This window comes from Pinus tabuliformis, chromosome 3_1, assembly GCF_031772625.1.
Source record: "Pinus tabuliformis cultivar Carrire ecotype Pingquan chromosome 3_1, CPIR1, whole genome shotgun sequence".
Classification (NCBI taxonomy): domain Eukaryota; kingdom Viridiplantae; phylum Streptophyta; class Pinopsida; order Pinales; family Pinaceae; genus Pinus; species Pinus tabuliformis.
Genome location: NC_142301.1, coordinates 27,825,013 through 27,844,516, shown reverse-complemented (window position 1 = coordinate 27,844,516; position 19,504 = coordinate 27,825,013). Strand labels below are relative to the sequence as shown.

Below are 19,504 nucleotides of genomic sequence, written 5' to 3'. Positions count from 1 at the left end.
TACGAGAGCTCCGAGTTTTGTTGCCATCTAGGGGTAGCTTGTCCGAGTAGCAGCAGTTGCGCTTCGCCTCAATGTGGGCTCTGTGTTCCCTAACAAGGATCTGGTGCCCTGTTCCCATTGATCGTTTATCTAAAATAGCTCTGCTTTAAGTTGTTCCATCTTCAACCCCATGGACCTCTGTACAACCCCTCTTTCGACATCAAGTGATTTTGTCGGAAGGGCATCGACCATTTCTAGGGTTTGTTTCACAACGTCTCTGTCAATTTCAGCTATTTTCGCGTCCTAAGTTCGTATCCGTCCTTTGTATTTGGGGGTTTCGTTGAAGAGACATTTTCCTGATCCCTTTGTTGTAAGGGTTTCTTGCTGTTCAGAAGACAAATTCAAGGTTGACTTGATGGGGGTTTCCAACGACCTTGCGGATTGGAGTTCAAGGGTTGGATGAGAGGACTCTCGCTTAAACCTTGTGGGCTTTGTGTAGATCTCTCATAGAAGCCACATCGTCGCCATCGTGGCCTCAAACCTTGCTACTCTTAAGACCCTGGATCCATGGTCTCTCCTCCGCTGCGCGTTGCCCCATTGAGTTTGGTGTTTTTCGTTGACTCCTCTGGCTCTTTCTCCGCGAATGAAACGAGCAAGCTGAATGTTCTTGGGCATGATGGTCGCCCTCTTCGCATGGATGGCACACAGATTGGTGTCCTCGAACAGACCCACCAGGTACGCCTCCGCCGCCTCTTGCAACGCCGCCACTGCAGAAGACTGGAATCTCAGATCAGTCTTGCAGTCCTGTGCAATCTCCCTTACAAGACGCTGGAAAGGGAGCTTCCTTATAAGCAAATCGGTGCTCTTCTGATACTTTCAGATCTCCCAAAGAGCAACAGTGCCAGGCCTGAACCTATGTGGCTTTTTCACTCTGCCCATTGCCGGTGCAGACTTACGAGCTGCCTTCATTGCCAACTGCTTGTGAGGCGCTTTTCCCCCGGTTGATTTGTAGGCAGTGTGCTTTGCTCAGGCCATTGCTGCTCTGCTCTGCTCTTCTTGGGGTACCTCAGCTCCATAGGTTGCAGATGCATTTGGTGGTAGCGAAGGCATGACAGAACCCCTGTTACAAAGAGAAACCATAGGAAATGTCGCCATGGAACCTGCAGAGAGCGGCAGCAAAACCCTAGTCCCCCCCCCCCTATATATATATATATATATATATATCATTTTTGGGATTCAACTGCGTTAAGGAAGTCATTCATCTATGACCATTTCCATGAGAGATAGTCGTAACTGACTAATTTTTCATGATTTTTGAATAGTCCACTTAGCACTCATTGCATCGAGTGATGCTCACAGGGTGATATCTAATATAATGCACTGCGAAAACCCCAATATGTATATATGTTAACCTAGGTTGTCATTGATGTCAATATGGCGATATTCTGGATACTAAAGGATGATATGAAGCCAAGGGGAAGCAGAACAGATCCATGAAGAGACGGGAGCAAGGCCATCAGGATAGCCAAGCCATAAGCAAGAGTCTGTTAATGGAGGACTTAACAACAGAGTCACATCAAAGCATATTGTAGAATATTAGAGCAAGAGAGGCATATCAGAAAAGGCAGAGTATGAAGGTAGCAAAGAAGGGATTTGAAAGACATTGCCAAGCCAGAGGAGCCACATTGGAGCAAGAGGAGAAAACAAAGCAAATAGAGCCATGGAGGATGCAAACAGAGCCATCAGAGGAGAAAACCCATCTATATATGCATTCATAGCTATCGGCGACCAAAAACCCATATATGTATGCTTTGATACTATCGGCGGCAAAAACTATGCATATATGTGTTTAACACTATCGGAGGCGCAAACGGAGGCTAAGGCATGTACATAGGCAAATACACTATCGGAGGCGGAGAGAGGACTTGAATTTTTATGAACAGGAGCGTTGAGTTGTATCGGGTCCAGTACAAAATATTATATCGCATGGGCACTTTGGGAGCGACGTTACAGTGTGTCAAGTGGACCATTGTGATCGCTGATAGCGATTATCGCATCGGAAATTCGGAGCGGAAGTCATACAGTGGTAAGCGACCCCATATGTATCGCCGATAGCGATATATATATATATATATATATATATATATATATATATATATATATATATGCGGACCCGCCACAACATTGCAATATACGTTAATCTATTATCGCATCCGTCACAATCGCATATGTTATGAAGCCTTGCCACACCCAAGTGCCGATTGCGATAAGGATGTGGACCCGACGGGCATATAAACCATGGTTTAATACCATATCGCATCCGATCCATTGGAGCAGTGGAGGATCGGCCGTCGGCCATCGGCAGAGTCATGGCTCTGATATATAGAGGACCCCCGAGAGTCATGAATCGCCGATTGCGATTTAAGCATGGACTCGATACAGGAATAGGTGTGGGTAAACTAAATTTGAAATCTGCCATTAGTGTTTCTCGCCTGTTTTTCATATATTTTCCTGTGTAACCGTGTTTTTTGCTTGCGGGGTGGTTTTAAGCCGAAAGGCTTACGATAGTTGTGTCTGATGGTTTTAGAAGGTTGAATGTCAGGTAAATGGGGTGATTCATGGCGATACTAATTGCGATTGGACGTGGCTATCCGTTAAATGAAGCAGAACTCTGTGTATGCTCGACATCATTACCAAACGGAGCACTATTACGGTAAACAGGGAAGATGGGTTCTTCGTGGATCGTTTGGACCTGGCCATTGATTCAACGTGTCCTGTGAGCACGAATAGACAGAGGAAACCAAAAGATAGGAAGCTAAAGAAGCAAGCGAGCACTGAGGAAATAACAGTGAGCGTTGAGGAAGTCTAAGAGGCAGTGTAAGTAGAAATAAATTGACAGAGGCATGGGCATGTATAAAACAGTAAAAACAGAGGACTGTGGTGGCTGTTGGTGTTGTGAAGAACCTGAATATGAGGTAGCAGAAGCAGCAGAGGTGGTTAAGTATTGTATGAAGTTGCTAGTGAACGTTGGTGAAGGCTGCTGCAGCTGTTGAACATTGTTGAAACGGTTGGAGAAAACAACAGAACAAAAAGGGTCCAGAATAACAGAAAGAGGGTCGCAGGGCTAATAGGACAGCAGACAGTCGAAGGGGAGAAGTAGCCAATAGAGAACATAAGCTTGAACAAGAAGTTGTTCTTTATGCAGAGCTTAGTGCAGCTAACAGTAGACTGACTAGTGATGTGTGAAGACATTACCAGAGAGCATGAAGGCTATTGGAGACTATGCGTGGGCAGTGTGCAGACTTGTAAAGACTCATTCATAAGAAGACTGGTTGTCATTGATACTGTAGTTTGGAGACTACAGTGAAGCTGTAAATATACGGAACTCGGCAGAGAAGAGTTTTGAGAGCAAAAGATTACTACCAAACATGCCTTGATAAGATTGGGTTGGAACCCTTGGGGTTAGTGCCTCAGAAGTGAGAAGGACTGGAGTCCTTGGGGCTGGTGCCTCAGAAGTGAGAAGGATTGGAGTCCTTGGGGCTGGTGCCTCAGAAGCAAGAAGGATAGGAGTCCTTGGGGCTGGTGCCTCAGAAGTAAGTAGGATTGGAGTCCTTGGGGTTGATGCCTCAGAAGTAGGAAGGATTGAAGTCCTTGGCAGTTTGTGCTCCTAAGTCCAAGATTGGTGTCGTGGTGAAATAGAGTTGGTGCTCTGGAACTTGGAGCCTCACCAAAGTCCAAGTTGGAGCTTGGCAACTGATTGTAACCATCTATATATTGTATCTATTTTACTCCACAATTTATATTAATAAAAGCATTTATTCTTGTTGTTCATCTTGTGTTCTAAATATATATGTTTTAATTTGTAAAACAATAGTGGGAAAAAGAAATATCGATTCACCCCCCTCTCAGTATTTCCAACAATTGGTATCAGAGCAAGTACCTTCATTCAAAGCTTAACAGCTTGAAGGTTGATTCTTAGAACACAAATGGCGAAGTCAAGGAAGAAAGTCTCCAATCCTCCTAAGGATCTGTCTCCCTCTACTACTAAAATAGAAGACAATCAATTTGAGGAGGCTCCAAGGCTCAATGGGAACTTTATTATATGGGAAGCAAGAATGAGGAATTTCCTACAGAGTCAAGGATTGTTGATAGTCGGATGGATGAGGAATCCAAGGAGTACAATGCAAAAGCAATGAAGGAAATCTTGAATGGGCTACCTGACTTTGTAAAGAAAAATCTAGGAAAATGTTCATCAACAAAGGGTATATGGGACAAACTTCATGACCTTCACTCAAAAGGAGGATTGACCATGACCATCAGTCAAGAAGATGATGGAAATCTAGAAAGAAATCTAGAACCCATCATAGAAGCTGAACATGAGAATGATGATGTCAAGGCTAAAGTAGACCTAGAAGATGAAGAGAATGAAAAAGATTTTGTAGAAGATCTCCTCGCTCAACTTATGGCTGCCATGGAAAAGATTAACAATCTGAAAAGGGAAAATAAGGAACTTAAGAAGATAGCACTAGTTGGTGACCAAGATCAAACAAGGAATGAAGAGCTTGTCAAGCTTAAGAATCAACTAAAAAAAAGGATGAAGAAATCTTCAAAATAAAGTCAGATCCCCCTTAAACTAGAAGCAGATGAAGCTACTCATATCAAGGAAGAAACTTAAGAAAAACTTGCTAAGAAGAATAGTAAGTGTGAAATATTGGAAGAAGAGATTGTCTTCCTCAGAACAAAGGTTGAAAGAATGAACAAAATCTTGAAGAGCTCTCAAGCCTTGGATGACATGCTCAGCTATCACAGATGTCCATTTGATAAATTAGGTCTCGAGTATGCAGGTGAACCCTCAAACAAGAATGAAAATGCTTTAAACAAAAGAGAAGTGAAGAAGCCAGAAAGAAACGGTGATGCTCCCAGTTCTAGCAAATGCAAGGAGAAAATCATGGCTACAATAGAGGAAATCCTGCTCCAAGAAGAAATGTAGATGATGTCAAAGAGGTGAGATCATCAAAGGATCTCAAGGCAGAAAGGCTTCAAAAGTACATCAAGGAAACCTCCATCTCCCATGTACCAAAGTTCATTTTTTGGTTATTATTATTCTTGTTCAAACTTTGGTCACATGGCAAAAGACTGTAAAGCATATCATAAAGATAAATGTTATGGTGCCCAACCATTCCATAGAGATAGATATTATAGTCCCCAACAATCTACAAGAAACAATTTTGCAAGAAGAAATCATGAATTCTTATTCATGAACAATGTAGAATGCTTCAAGTGTCATAATATTGGTCATATGGCACGTGATTGTAACTTAACCTGGGCTCTTACACAAGCTAGAACCATGCAAAAGAAGAAAGTTACACAAGTATGGAGAAGGAAGGAAATACAGTCCGAAAGTCCCTTGAGCTCTCCAGCCAATCTAAGAATTTTATGAGAAGACTCTGCCAAAAGAGATGATGCATACAATTAGGGGGAGCCTGTGATTCTTGATCATTATTGCTGAAGCTATTAGTGAAAGGGTCCTTATGAAATCCTTGTTGAGCTATATTAACAATCATTCTTTGATGAAGATCATTTCTCAGGAATACTCCATTGAAGAACATGATTCTGTAATAGGGAAAATAATTATGGTGCTGATATTATAGATGCTAAATGTATTGACTCAGGGATTTGATGTGAGAATAGAAATTATGGACACTAATAGAGGCAAGGGAAATAACATGCAAAGATGTGTACAAGAACACAAGGACAAGATGGCAGTAACTTAAGGAGAAGCACAGAGACACAAAGGAACTCAGATCTGAAGAAAGATAGCAAGAAAGACAATCTCAGGGGCAGTCTCTCTTGATTCGGACTATGAAGGTCTCTCAATTCTGCCTATGGAGACATCAATATGGATTGAAGCATGAAAGCCTAGACTTGGACACTTGGAGTATGGCCATTTGCAATCTAAATGAAAGAATTAAAGTAGAGCATCCGTAAGCATTGTTGAAGCCATGATAAAGCAGTTCTGAAACATGAAGAGGGAATAATGTGAAAATTCCTTCTATCTTGAGTAAAAAGAAGAAGAGCACTATGAAAGGGCGAGTCACAGACCCATGAAGATCTACCATTCATGAAGAGCAGAAGCAGTTTGATAGGGGGAGTCCCAAAGCACTCCTTTTCCATTGATGTCAAAGGGGGAGAGAAGAAGAATATTGCCATCAATAACAAAAGGGGAGATTGTTGACCTAGGTTGTCATTGATGTCAATATGGCAATATTCTGGATACTAAAGGATGACATGAAGCCAAGGGGAAGCAGAACAGATCCATGAAGAGATAGGAGCAAGGCCATCAGGATAGCCAAGCCATAAGCAAGAGTCTGTTAATGGAGGAGTTAACAACAGAGTCACATCAAAGCATATTGTAGAATATCAGAGCAAGAGAGGCATATCAGAAAAGGCAGAGTATGAAGGTATCAAAGAAGGGATTTGAAAGACATTGCCAAGCCAGAGGAGCCACATTGGAGCAAGAGGAGCAAACAAAGCAAATAGAGCCATGGAGGATGCAAACAGAGCCATCAGAGCCATCAGAGGAGAAAACCCATCTATATATGCATTCACAGTATCGGCGACCAAAAACCCATATATGTATGCTTTGATACTATCGGCGACAAAAACTATGCATATATGTGTTTAACACTATCGGAGGCGCAAACGGAGGCTAAGGCATGTACATAGGCAAATACACTATCGAAGGCGGAAAGCGGACTTGAATTTTTATGAACGAGAGCGTTGAGTTGTATCGGGTCCGGTACATAATATTATATCTCATAGGCACTTCGGGGGCGATGTTACAGTGTGTCAAGTGGACCATTGCGATCGCCGATAGCGATTATCGCATCGGGGATTCGGAGCAGAAGTCATACAGTGGTAAGCGGCCCCTTTGTGATCGTTGATAGCGATACATATATATATATATATATATATATATATATATATAGATATAGATATAGATATAGATATATATATATATATATATATATATATATATGCGGACCCGCCGCAACATTGCAATATACATTAATCTATTATCGCATCCGTCACAATTGCATATGTTATGAAACCTTGCCACAGCCAAGCGCCGATTGCGATAACGCTATGGACCCAACAAACATATAAACCATGGTTTAATACCATATCGCATCTGAATCATCAGAGCAGTGGAGGATCGACGGTCGGCCATCGACGAAGTCATGGGTCTGATATATAAAGGACCCCCGGGAGTCATGAATTGCCGATTGTGATTTAAGCATGGACCCGATATAGGAATAGGTGTGGGTAAACTAAATTTGTAATCCGCCATTAGTGTTTCTCACCTATTTTTCATATATTTTCCTGTGTAACTGTGTTTTTTCTTGCGGGGTGGTTTTAAGCCGAAAGGCTTACGACGGCTGTGTTCGATGGTTTTAGAAGGTTGAACGCAGGTAAATGGGGTGATTCATGGCGATACTAATTGCGATTGGACGTGGCTATCCATCAAATGAAGCAGAACTCTGTGTATGCCCAACATCATTGCCAAATGGAGCACTATTATGGTAAACAGGGAAGATGGGTTCTCCGTGGATTGTTTGGACCTGGCCATTGATTCAACGTGTCCTGTGAGCACGAATAGACAGAGGAAACCAAAAGATGGGAAGATGAAGAAGCAAGCGAGCACAGAGGAAATGATAGCGAGTGTTGAGGAAGTCTAAGAGGCAATGTAAGTAGAAATGAATGGACAGAGGCATGGGAATGTATAAAACAGTAAAAACAGAGGACTGTGGTGGCTGTTGGTGTTGTGAAGAACCAGAATATGAGGTAGCAAAAGCAGCAGAGGTGGTTAAGTATTGTATGAATTTGCTGGTGAACGCTGGTGAAGGCTGCTGCAGCTGTTGAGCATTGTTGAAACAGTTGGAGAAAACAACAGAACAGAAAGAGGGTCCAGAATAACAGAAAGAGGGTCGCAGGGCTAACAGGACAGCAGATAGTCGAAGGGGAGAAGTAGCCAACAGAGAACATAAGCTTGAACAAGAAGTTGTTCTTTATGCAGAGCTTAGTGCAACTAACAGTAGATTGACTAGCGCTGTGTGAAGACATTACCAGAGAGCATGAAGGCTATTGGAGACTATGCATGGGCAGTGTGCAGAGTTGTAAAGACTCATTCATAAGAAGACTGGTTGTCATTGATACTGTAGTTTGGAGACTACAGTGAAGCTATAAATAGACAGAACTCAACAGAGAAGAGTTCTGAGAGCAAAAGATTACCATCGAACATGCCTTGACAAGATTGGGTTGGAACCCTTGGGGTTAGTGCCTCAGAAGTGAGAAGGATTGGAGTCCTTGGGGCTGGTGCCTCAGAAGTGAGAAGGATTGGAGTCCTTGGGGTTGGTGCCTCAGAAGCAAGAAGGATAGGAGTCCTTGGGGTTGGTGCCTTAGAAGCAAGAAGGATAGGAGTCCTTAGGGTTGATGCCTCAAAAGTAGGAAGGATTGAAGTCCTTGGGAGTTTGTGCTCCTAAGTCCAAGATCGGTGCCTTGGCGAAATAGAGTTGGTGCTCTAGAGGTTGGAGCCTCACCAAAGTCCAAGTTGGAGCTTGGCAACTGATTGTAACCATCTATATATTGTATCTATTTTACTGCACAGTTTATATTAATAAAAGCATTTATTCTTGTTGTTCATTTTGTGTTATGAATATATATGTTTTAACTGGTAAAACAATAGTGAGAAAAAGAAACACTGATTCACCCCCCTCTCAGTATTTCCAACAATATATATATATATATATATATATATATATATATTGTTGGAAATATTGAGAGGGGGGTGAATCAGTGTTTCTTTTATTAGTACTTTTATTTACTAGACAATTCCTATTAAATTTTCAAATAAGAAATTATTAAACAATTACTTTATTATACAGTTACTATTATTAATACTAATAATAAACTAGTATTCGTTTTTCGTGTCTCTGAATTTTTATTTATTTTATTATTTATTTTTAATAACTTATTTCTATTATTATTATTAGGAATATTATTATTAGTATTTATGTACTTATTAACTTAATTATTATTTATTTATTATTTTTATTTATTTATAAACCATTATTTAGTAATCGTTTTTCTTGTTATTATTATCTATTTATTTATTATTATTGATTTTCTTTTATAATTATTATTATTATTATGTATTCTATTATTATTATGATTATCTTTATTTATTCCAACATCATTTGTTTAGTATAAGGAAAGGTCCATTATTACTTTTAATAGTTTTAATTAATTTTAATTTTTTGTATTTTTATTTACCCCCTTTCCTTTTAGTTTTTAATACCTATAACTAATTATAATTTAAGTTAGTTTATTTCCTCTTCCTATTTATTTATTGGATTATTTAATTTATTTAATTCTAACTAATTAAACCCGTTGCGTAACTACTTCCCCTTTAATTTTACCTTACTAATGATACCATTTCTATTTTTTCATTTATAAAAATTAAATGAATAATTTATTTACTATTATATTTATTAATTTATATTTTTTCATTTTTCATTTATTTATATACTTATTCCTTTATTTAATAAATAAATAAATAATTTATTATTATTATTTTTAATTCTTCATTTATATTTTTATTTATTTAATAAATGAATAATTTATTATTATTTTTTTTTTTTATAATTCTTCAATTGTTTATTTGTCTTACACCTTATAAAACTAAATTTATATATTTACATATGAATTTTTATATATGTATTTACCTTAATAATGATACCATTTATTTTTATCTTATTTATTAATTTATATTTTTTCATTTATTTATTTATTTATTTATTTATGTAATAAATAAATAAATAATTTATTATTATTTCATATTTATTTATTTATTAATAATTTATAATTCTTCATTTATATATTTATTTATTCATCTTACACCTAATATAACTAAATTTATATTTTTATATATAAATTTATTTATTTTTATTTATTTATTATTATATTATAATTTATCATTTACCTAATATAACTAATTTTGACTTTGCTCTTTAAATCAACCTTTTGCCCAGGTAACCGTTGGTGTCTCTGCTCTGGCTTTTTAAACAGGTTAAGTTGGATCTGCTCCTCTGCTCTGGCTATTTAAACAGGTTAAGTTGGATCTGCGCTTCAACTTGTCCTGACGATGAACCACACTGGTTGGTTCGAAACGCGTCGACAAATGATTTCTCATGTGATTTTCGCCGAAAAATCTATCATAAATATATATATATATATTATTATGTATATCTAGAAATATCAACATATTTAAGTGTTTTGGGGTCCCTCATATCCAATAGAGTACATATCTCTTCACGCATGGACTTTTATAAGGTTGAGCTACCGATTGCTTACTATTGCGCTGAGAAAGGAGACCCGCCCTCTCACTGGTGTTGTTCAATTATTGTAAAATTTTCCATTTTCTAGAAATGTTGACCCGCGTGTTGGTTGACCATAGTTTTGTTTTATTTAATTGAGCAGTCAGTGGAAAGGGAATCACAGTGATCGTATTACATGAATTTGGTCAGGATCTACGATTTAGGTGAAATGTCGTTAAGACGATGGTTAACTATTCATTACATTTAATCGATAAATACACACACTCCATCGTCGAATGTACAACATTTGTTGTGATTTGGAACATGGGGTGTAGTGACTAGATAACAACAACAACAATAGCACAATTAGTCGCTATATTTGAAAAAGTCCAAAAAATCACACTAAAAACAAAACAGCTCCTTAACAAATAAATTCATATAAATTGAAAAATATAATTTGAAATTTTAAAATATTGAATAATAATAATATAATAATTTTAAAGCAATGTTTTTTATTATCAACTTATAATTAAATAAATAATAATAAATTAATAACCTTCAAACAATCATTTTTTTTATTAACTAATTCAATTAATAAAGAGATAAGTTAATGACGTTTTCACTATGCCTGCGTTTTCTTGAAACGACCATTTCTTGTGGAGGGGAGAGCACATGATAAGTAATATATATATAACAAATATATATTTTATGTGTATCTTGAATAGGTGAGAGATAAGTTATTGACGTTTTCACTAATGCCTGCGTTGTTGAAAGGACCATTTCTTTTGGAGGAGCTAGCAAATGATAAGTAATATATATTTTATATATATCTTGAATTATCAGCATGGTTACGTGAGATACAAGTTAATGACGTTTTTGCCTGCCTTGGTGAAACGACCAAAAGAAGACCATTTCTTTTGGAGGGGCGAGCAAATGACAAGTAATATCATTTGCTCGCCCCTCCAAAAGGAATATATATACAATATATATATTTTATGTATATCTCAAAATATCAGCATGGTTAGGTGTACATAGTTTGAGCTTTGGTGTCCTTCAAAGTACATATCAATAGTACATATCCAATAGAGTACATATCTCCTCACGGACGGACTTTTATAATGCTGAGCTGCTGATTGCTTACTGCTCGCGCTGAGAAAGTAGGCCCGCTCTCTTACGGCAAGTGCTATTTCATGGACTATAGCATCATTAATGCTATAGTCCACGTAACCCGAAGAGCCCATCGGATGCATGGATGCACCGTCCTTACAACCAAATCCATGTATGTATGGGATACTGACGCGACAGCTACATGCAATCCCATGATTTTCCGGCAACTATGCTCCATACCTTTCCCGGCCGCTCCCTTCCAACCTGTCACACGGTGGATATGATAGTACACCATACTCATTCAATGCAACCTCTATAGTCATTCAATGCAATCGCCCAATCTTGGTGCCCAAAATTTCAAAATTCAAATGTTATTTCCGCGCCCAAACTGCCCATGAAATTTCTGAAACGAAGTGAAACGAAGTGAAACGAACACACCACAGAGATTTCGAATATCTACAGGGGTCTCTCCTCGCATCATGGTCTTCCAACGCTCTTCCGGTACTGGTTCCGCCATACGAGAGGCCGAGAGTTGGAGGTGCCATTCTCTCTGGTTTCCCAGATTGGATCATCCATTGACCACATAAAGCAGGGATTATTTGTGCGCTCTTATATAAATGCATCTTCTGAATACAGAATGATCTCGCCGATTCACAACATCTGAGGAGCTTGCTTATATTGTCTTTGGTGTATCTGCAGAGGAAAATAATAGCACAGCGGAGAGAAATCTTCAGGGACATAGAAGACTTTGCAGTTAGTAGTTTCTTCTGTGACCTTCCTTCTTCCTTACAGAAAATGGTTTTCTAATAAGTTGCTGCGGGGACTTTCGGTTTTTTAGGGAATTTTCGTTAGCTCACTATTGAGCAATTGCTGCGGGGACTTTCGGTTTTTTAGGGAATTTTCGTTAGCTCACTATTGAGCAATCTTTCTGTTTTGATTTGATTTCAGGGTTGTGATTGATAACGCCGTCTGTGAAAACGCAACATTGGTGAGGGTGAAGCCCTTGGCTTTCTCAGTCTGAATTTCTTGAATACATCCTATGTGGGGTAGTTTTTCAGGGAACACTGCCATCTGACAATACGCATTTTAATGTATAAGACTCTGATCGCATTGTCAGCGTTCCGTTAATGTTGACTAAACCAGAGACACAGAACGCTTCTTTCCTGCAATTTGCAAGGTTGGTTTATGCTCACTTGTTTATTATTATGATTTAGATGTCCCTGATAACTACCACATCAACCTGTTAATTTCAATTAATTTATATTTCTGCAGATTCCGTTATGAGTTTGACTTCATATCACATATTCCTGCACTCCCATCTTTAACGGCCTCGTAAAGTAAAATAAAATATTTTGCGAGTTCAAGATATCTTAGGAATAAACCTGCGTTATAAATTCCAGTTTCTTCAATTTTATCTATTATAAAAAATAATATAAATATTCCCCTTTAATGGTAAAGCTCGTTGAAGTTCCGAAGAGTAATTATAAAATCTAGATTCTGATAAGATAAGTTGAACCTAAATCCCATATACTATATGCAATCATACGGAATTGATCGCTTTGATGCCTAAACAACATTATATAGAGCATGCGCATGCTTGTAGAACTAATTTTTAAAGGACAAGATCCTCTTTATGTAAAGCAAATGCAGACATTTCAAATATATAAGAAAGGAATATGGGCATCAGAAGGAGATCAAATCCCTCATTGAACATTGAACAATCATGAACTATAATAATATGACAATTGGAAAGAACCTGCGTGGACAAAACCTCATTAAACACTAAAAACAATCATGGATAAGAGGCAGTACGGCAGAACTTTTTTTCCCATTAACTAGATTCTGGATTTGAGGTAAATTTTATTTGAAATTCCATAAAAAGAATTATAAAAATTATAATTGACTGGTTGAAATTATACAATATTGATATTCTAAAATTATTTTATTACTCTACTATTTTATTATATTGAGAGAGGTAGTTTATCTATACTCTATTATTATATTGAGAGAAGTAGTTTATATAGCCTAGTCTAATTAGATTGTTTTTTGCCTTGAAAATCATGAAAATTTTGGTAATATTTTGATAAAATTTTGCAGCCAATTTTGTAAAGCAATTATCAAACTTTAAGATTTTAGGTGTTTAGAAGTTTTTTGATGACGCTAAATCCATTTCCACCATCAAAAACATGATTAGAACAATACTACTCCAAGGTTTCTTGAATTTTGTTTATCCCATTTCTACCATTTTGATCATCCCCTAATTCCTCATCCATTTATATATGCATATAAAAAATATATATAATTCTTTTAATACTCAATCTAGTCACATTATTATTTTCAAAATAAAAATAAAATATTAAAAAATAACAATTAAATAATCAGAAAGGATGACAACACTTCCGTCTAATAGAGTTTGGGAATCTGGACCAAGTACCTGCCACAGTTAATTTTCCCTCTGTCAGCATTACGTATATCCTTAAAAATATCATTTTTAATAAAATCTATTTTTAAAATTAAGAAATCTAAAATTAAGGGAAACTGTTTTGATTTCATGAGAGCATTTTATTAATAAAATATAATTTTTATGAAAAAGAAACTTAAGACGAAGGAAATTAGTTTTTAGAGTAAATCTATTAAAACATCATTAACCAATTGTAATTATAAATATTTTTTTTGTTAAATAATATATATGTGTATTATAGAGGATATTTTAATTGGCAATTGTGATGATATGAAGTATTTTGCAAATTAAAAGATCTAAGATTTAAATTTCCTTGAGTAATGCAATCTATATAGAAGAGGAAGATAATTACAATATGCCCGAAAATATAAATATAAAAGCTGTAGGAATCAACCCACCCACTATGAGACTAAGGCTACCTATTTACCAGTTCTTCTAATACATTATATACATATGTGTGAATTTTTTTATTTATATAAGTAATAAATACTCTTACTGGAAGAAAAAAAAAAAAAAAGAGTAATAAATACTATTGTTTTTTTAAGAGGTAATCTCTTATTTATTTTGATTAGGATTATGATTAAACACATCATGTGTCAATATTAAATAATTGATATTTTTTTGTAAATTAATATTTTTATTGTCTCCTAATGAATTCAAAAATAAATTACAATATAAAGCCATGGAGTGCTTATTCATAGTACTTTATAGGTCGTTTCACTTGTTTCAAGAGAGACGAAAAATTTTAACCCCTTATTCATTACACTTAATCTCAATTAACAAACATTCTTAATATACCTTGACATTCCAAAACATAACATTAATACAAAACAACCACCAAACATTCGAGGAAGACAGACTTGTTGGGTCCTTTGTTGTAGAACTTGGGGAGTAGCAGGATCAGATTAACAATGAAATTAGCCTTCGAGATGTGTCAGCTTTACATCGAGTTTATCCAAAAAGAAACATTGATTTCTCAAAGCTCTCTCAGTGTCTTCAAAGAGAGAAATACATTGCATCTTTCCATCTATTTATTTTTTAGTACAATGTCGAGCAATGTCTTGATATGTAAGTGTAATACTATAGAATTAAGATATTGTTTCCTTCGTCCCCTCCTATGACTAATATAAGGAAAATAACCAGAGACCTTTTCCAAAAACTCAAAATTAGAAAAGGAAGGCTTGTTGCTCTACATCAACCATGGATTCTAGTTTCTTGATTTTTTAACCGGTCTCAGGAAAGATCATGCATAAGGAGCCCTAAAAGTTTCTTGTACATGTAATTGTTCCTAGTTTCAGTTTTGAGGCCCCTACCAGTAAACTCCCCTCCTGCTCTGCATATGTTGTATAGGCGGCATATCGTGTAGGAGTGACGATCTCTCGAAATTCTCAGAAAAGATCAAACAGATAGAGGAAGGAAAATTATACAAAGGTATACCATACCCTCTACCAAACCCCAACCCACTGTCTTTGGAATTAAGAAACAAACGTGAGGGAGGAATGAAACACAAACAATAAGACACAAAGCAAAACTCATACAAATTTGAATTACAACATGTACCTCCACGAACATGGAGCCAAAATCACACCCAACCCAAGAAATTACCCCGCCAATGCTTGAACCACCTTTGCTATAAAAATTACCCAAGCCAATAGGAACACACCACATAGTAGCAAACACAACACTATCAAACTCACTAATAAGTAGGTCCTCCAACCCCTCGTCAAAGAGAGATATCGACACAGTGAAAATCAAACCTTTAGAGAAAAACCACACAATTCAATACCAATTGATACACAAAAGGAAGGGTAGCAAAGATACTGTGAGTAAGACAGGTGAGAGAAAGAGGACATACAAAAACTGCGCCCATCGTCAGCTTCCAATGGTTCATCACCTCTACAACTCCAATGAGATTCATTGCTTCCCCACCTACCTTAATCCCATGCAGCTAGGTAAAGTCTTGCAGCCACAACATGGCTTGTTCGGATTTCTACAAAATACTAATGTTATTTGATCTACACCTGAACCAAGCTCTCCACAATTAGAAAAAACTTCAGATTTTCCCTCATGTAGGTGGGGCTTCTACTCCTCCCCATCACCCAGCCTCAATTGCTCTCCTCCCGTGTAGGTTCTCATACTAACCATCTCTTCCCTGTTTCACATATTTAAAGTTACTTGTGTTACTCACACTTGTGCATGCATAGACCAAGTCACTCCCCCCTACCCACTCCTCCCCTATAGTTTCTCATACTAACCATCTCTTCCCTGTTTCACATATTTAAAGTTATTTGTGTTCCTCACACACTTGTGCATGCATATAGTAAGTCACTACCCCCTACCCACTCCTCGGTGAGCTTAAGTCGATTGTAAATTCCCCGAATATACGGGAATCCGACGGACATGGGCGCGGTCAAAAAATTGACCGTGCCCAGGTCCGTTGGATTCCCGAATATTCGGGGAATCTGCAATTGACTTAAGGATGCCCCACTCCCCTCGTCCACTCCCTGCCCATCATAAATTTCTATCTTTTTAAGAGGTTAACAAGCTCACCTACCAAGCCCCTATGTCACTCTCTATTCGCACCCATCATGAAATATTAACATCCTTGGTTTTGTGCAGCACCATCAAAGAATTCCCAGGGAGTATTTTTATCTATGGGAGCAGGGCTAGCGGTCTCCTAGGCCGAGGTCTGGTGGGCTCGGGCATATCGTGGAAGGCAGATATAATCTGGGCCGAGATATGCATCCATCTAGTTGCTCTGTCATTAAAAATAATCTGGCTTTGAGCCAGCGAGATATGCTAGCATATAAGAAGGGGAAGGCATAACTATTTTGTACCTCGATGCAAACTACACCAATTTTCCTAGGCTCGGCAAATATTTTTCACCCTCCCATTTACTAGATAGTTGAATCCAGGAGGTGACAATCTACCAGAGATTGCTCTGAGATTCACATTGAAGAAATAAGTGTTGAGTCGATTCAGAACATTGTTTGCATAAGACACACCAGTGAGGGCCTTGGAATCAACGATGTGATAGTGATTCCCCGTGGGGACCTTGTTTCTGAGAACACACCAAGAGAAAAGTCTTGTTCACGGGGGAGAACCAAGCTTCGAGATGCTCTTCCACCGTTCAGGTGTCTGCTTAGGTTGTTTGTGCGATATGAGACTGAGATAGCCAGCCTTTGGGGTATAAATTCCGTTCTCTGCTAGGCACCAAACAAGTTCATTAGGTCCCTCCTTAATCCTGATGTGAGATTCACTCATAGCATTTATATAATCTTGCCACTCTTGGTGCCATTGAGGAGGAATATCAAGCTGTTGGGCAGATTTCCATCCTTGTGAGAAAATGGTGGTGTTCGTCTGATCAGCTATGTGTGCAAAGACCTTTATATCTTGTAAATTGAGGTGCTTGATGGAATCTTCCTCCCCCCCCAATCCAGGAATCCAGTCCTATGCGAGCTTTTGATCCATCATTTATTCTCCAGACCAAATTGTTTCTGATTGTAGGCAGGGAGTGCAAAAGAGCCTTCCAAACTAATGATATACCTATTCTTGGCCAGCTAGGCATGCGGACCCAATCCATGATTGGGAGAGGCCAAATGTACTTGTAATAGGAGACAGAGGTCGAAAGATTCTGCCCAGTCAATAATATCCAGCCCATTTTTGCAGCCAAGGCTTGTGCAAATAGAGCTGGGTCTTTTAGGCCCCAACCTCCCCATTTTTTGGTAGAGAAATCTTGGGCCAACTGAACCAAGCAAAAATCTTCTCATCTTGTTGACCATTCCAAAGGTATCTGCTACAAATCCATTGTAGACGGCAAGGATATTCCTAGGAATCCATGCCAAAGACATCCAGAAAACAAGACTGGCTTCGGGAACAAATTTAATGAGCACCAGTCTGCCTGCTCTGGATAAGTATCTATGACACCAATTTGAGAGCTTTTTTTCCAACTTGGTAACCAGCCAAACCTAGTCTGCTATCTTTTGACTGAGGGGTTTGATCCAAAATCCCAGGTATTTGAAGCCACGATCAAGGGGGAGGATACAATAAGGAAAGTGGTGCTGAGCAAATCGTGACTCATGGATGGAAATAAGTGCTAATGTAATGGTGGATTTCCCTTGATTAGCCTGCATGCCAATAGCCTTCGAGAAGAGGGAAAGAACATTTGAGAAGGTGATAAAGTCTCTAATGCTTCCATCAAGGAAAATGAGAACATCGTCCACAAAAAGGAGATGTGTAAGATAGCAGAAATCATTTATTTTGAGGACACAGTGTCTGCCATCTCTTTTCGCTTGTGCAAGTAATCTACTGAGACCATCCATTACTATCAGAAAGAGTAAGGGGGAGAGGGGGCAGCCCTGTCTGAGGCCTCGCTCAACTTGAAAAAAATGGGAGGCAGATCCATTGATGAGGACACTGAAAGTTGGGTGGAGACGCAAGCCATGATCCAAATGATGAAAGCATGGGGGAAGCCAAGGTGAATAAGAAGCATCTTGATGTAGAGCCAACTAACTCGATCAAATGCTTTTTCCAGGTCGATCTTTAGGATGATTCCTTTTAGTTTATTGGTCCGGATCGAATGAATGGCCTCCTGAGCCGTACCAATGGCTTCGTGAATCTGTTGATGCTAAAGGAAAGCAAACTGTTTGGGGGCTATATGGCAAGAGAGGATGGGGTGGATATGGTTAGAAATGATTTTAGCAATGATACTGGAAGATGTGCACATCTTCAGTATATGCCCAGTTTCTGTATATGTGCACATCTTCCAGTATCATTGCTAAAATCATTTCTAACCATATCCACCCCATCCTCTCTTGCCATATAGCCCCCAAACAGTTTGCTTTCCTTTAGCATCAACAGATTCACGAAGCCATTGGTACGGCTCAGGAGGCCATTCATTCGATCCGGACCAATAAACTAAAAGGAATCATCCTAAAGATCGACCTGGAAAAAGCATTTGATTGAGTTAGTTGGCTCTACATCAAGATGCTTCTTATTCACCTTGGCTTCCCCCATGCTTTCATCATTTGGATCATGGCTTGCGTCTCCACCCCAACTTTCAGTGTCCTCATCAATGGATCTGCCTCCCATTTTTTTCAAGTTGAGCGAGGCCTCAGACAGGGCTGCCCCCTCTCCCCCTTACTCTTTCTGATAGTAATGGATGGTCTCAGTAGATTACTTGCACAAGCGAAAAGAGATGGCAGACACTGTGTCCTCAAAATAAATGATTTCTGCTATCTTACACATCTCCTTTTTGTGGACGATGTTCTCATTTTCCTTGATGGAAGCATTAGAGACTTTATCACCTTCTCAAATGTTCTTTCCATCTTCTCGAAGGCTATTGGCATGCAGGCTAATCAAGGGAAATCCACCATTACATTAGCACTTATTTCCATCCATGAGTCACGATTTGCTCAGCACCACTTTCCTTATTGTATCCTCCCCCTTGATCGTGGCTTCAAATACCTGGGATTTTGGATCAAACCCCTCAGTCAAAAGATAGCAGACTAGTTTGGCTGGTTACCAAGTTGGAAAAAAAGCTCTCAAATTGGTGTCATAGATACTTATCCAGAGCAGGCAG

The 19,504-nt window shown here is 38.3% G+C and overlaps 1 pseudogene; it reads right to left on the bottom strand.

Annotated features, from left to right (window-relative positions):
* Window positions 1-483: 483 nt before the first annotated feature.
* Window positions 484-1,014, bottom strand: LOC149185596 (histone H3.2-like; annotated as a pseudogene).
* Window positions 1,015-19,504: the final 18,490 nt, after the last annotated feature.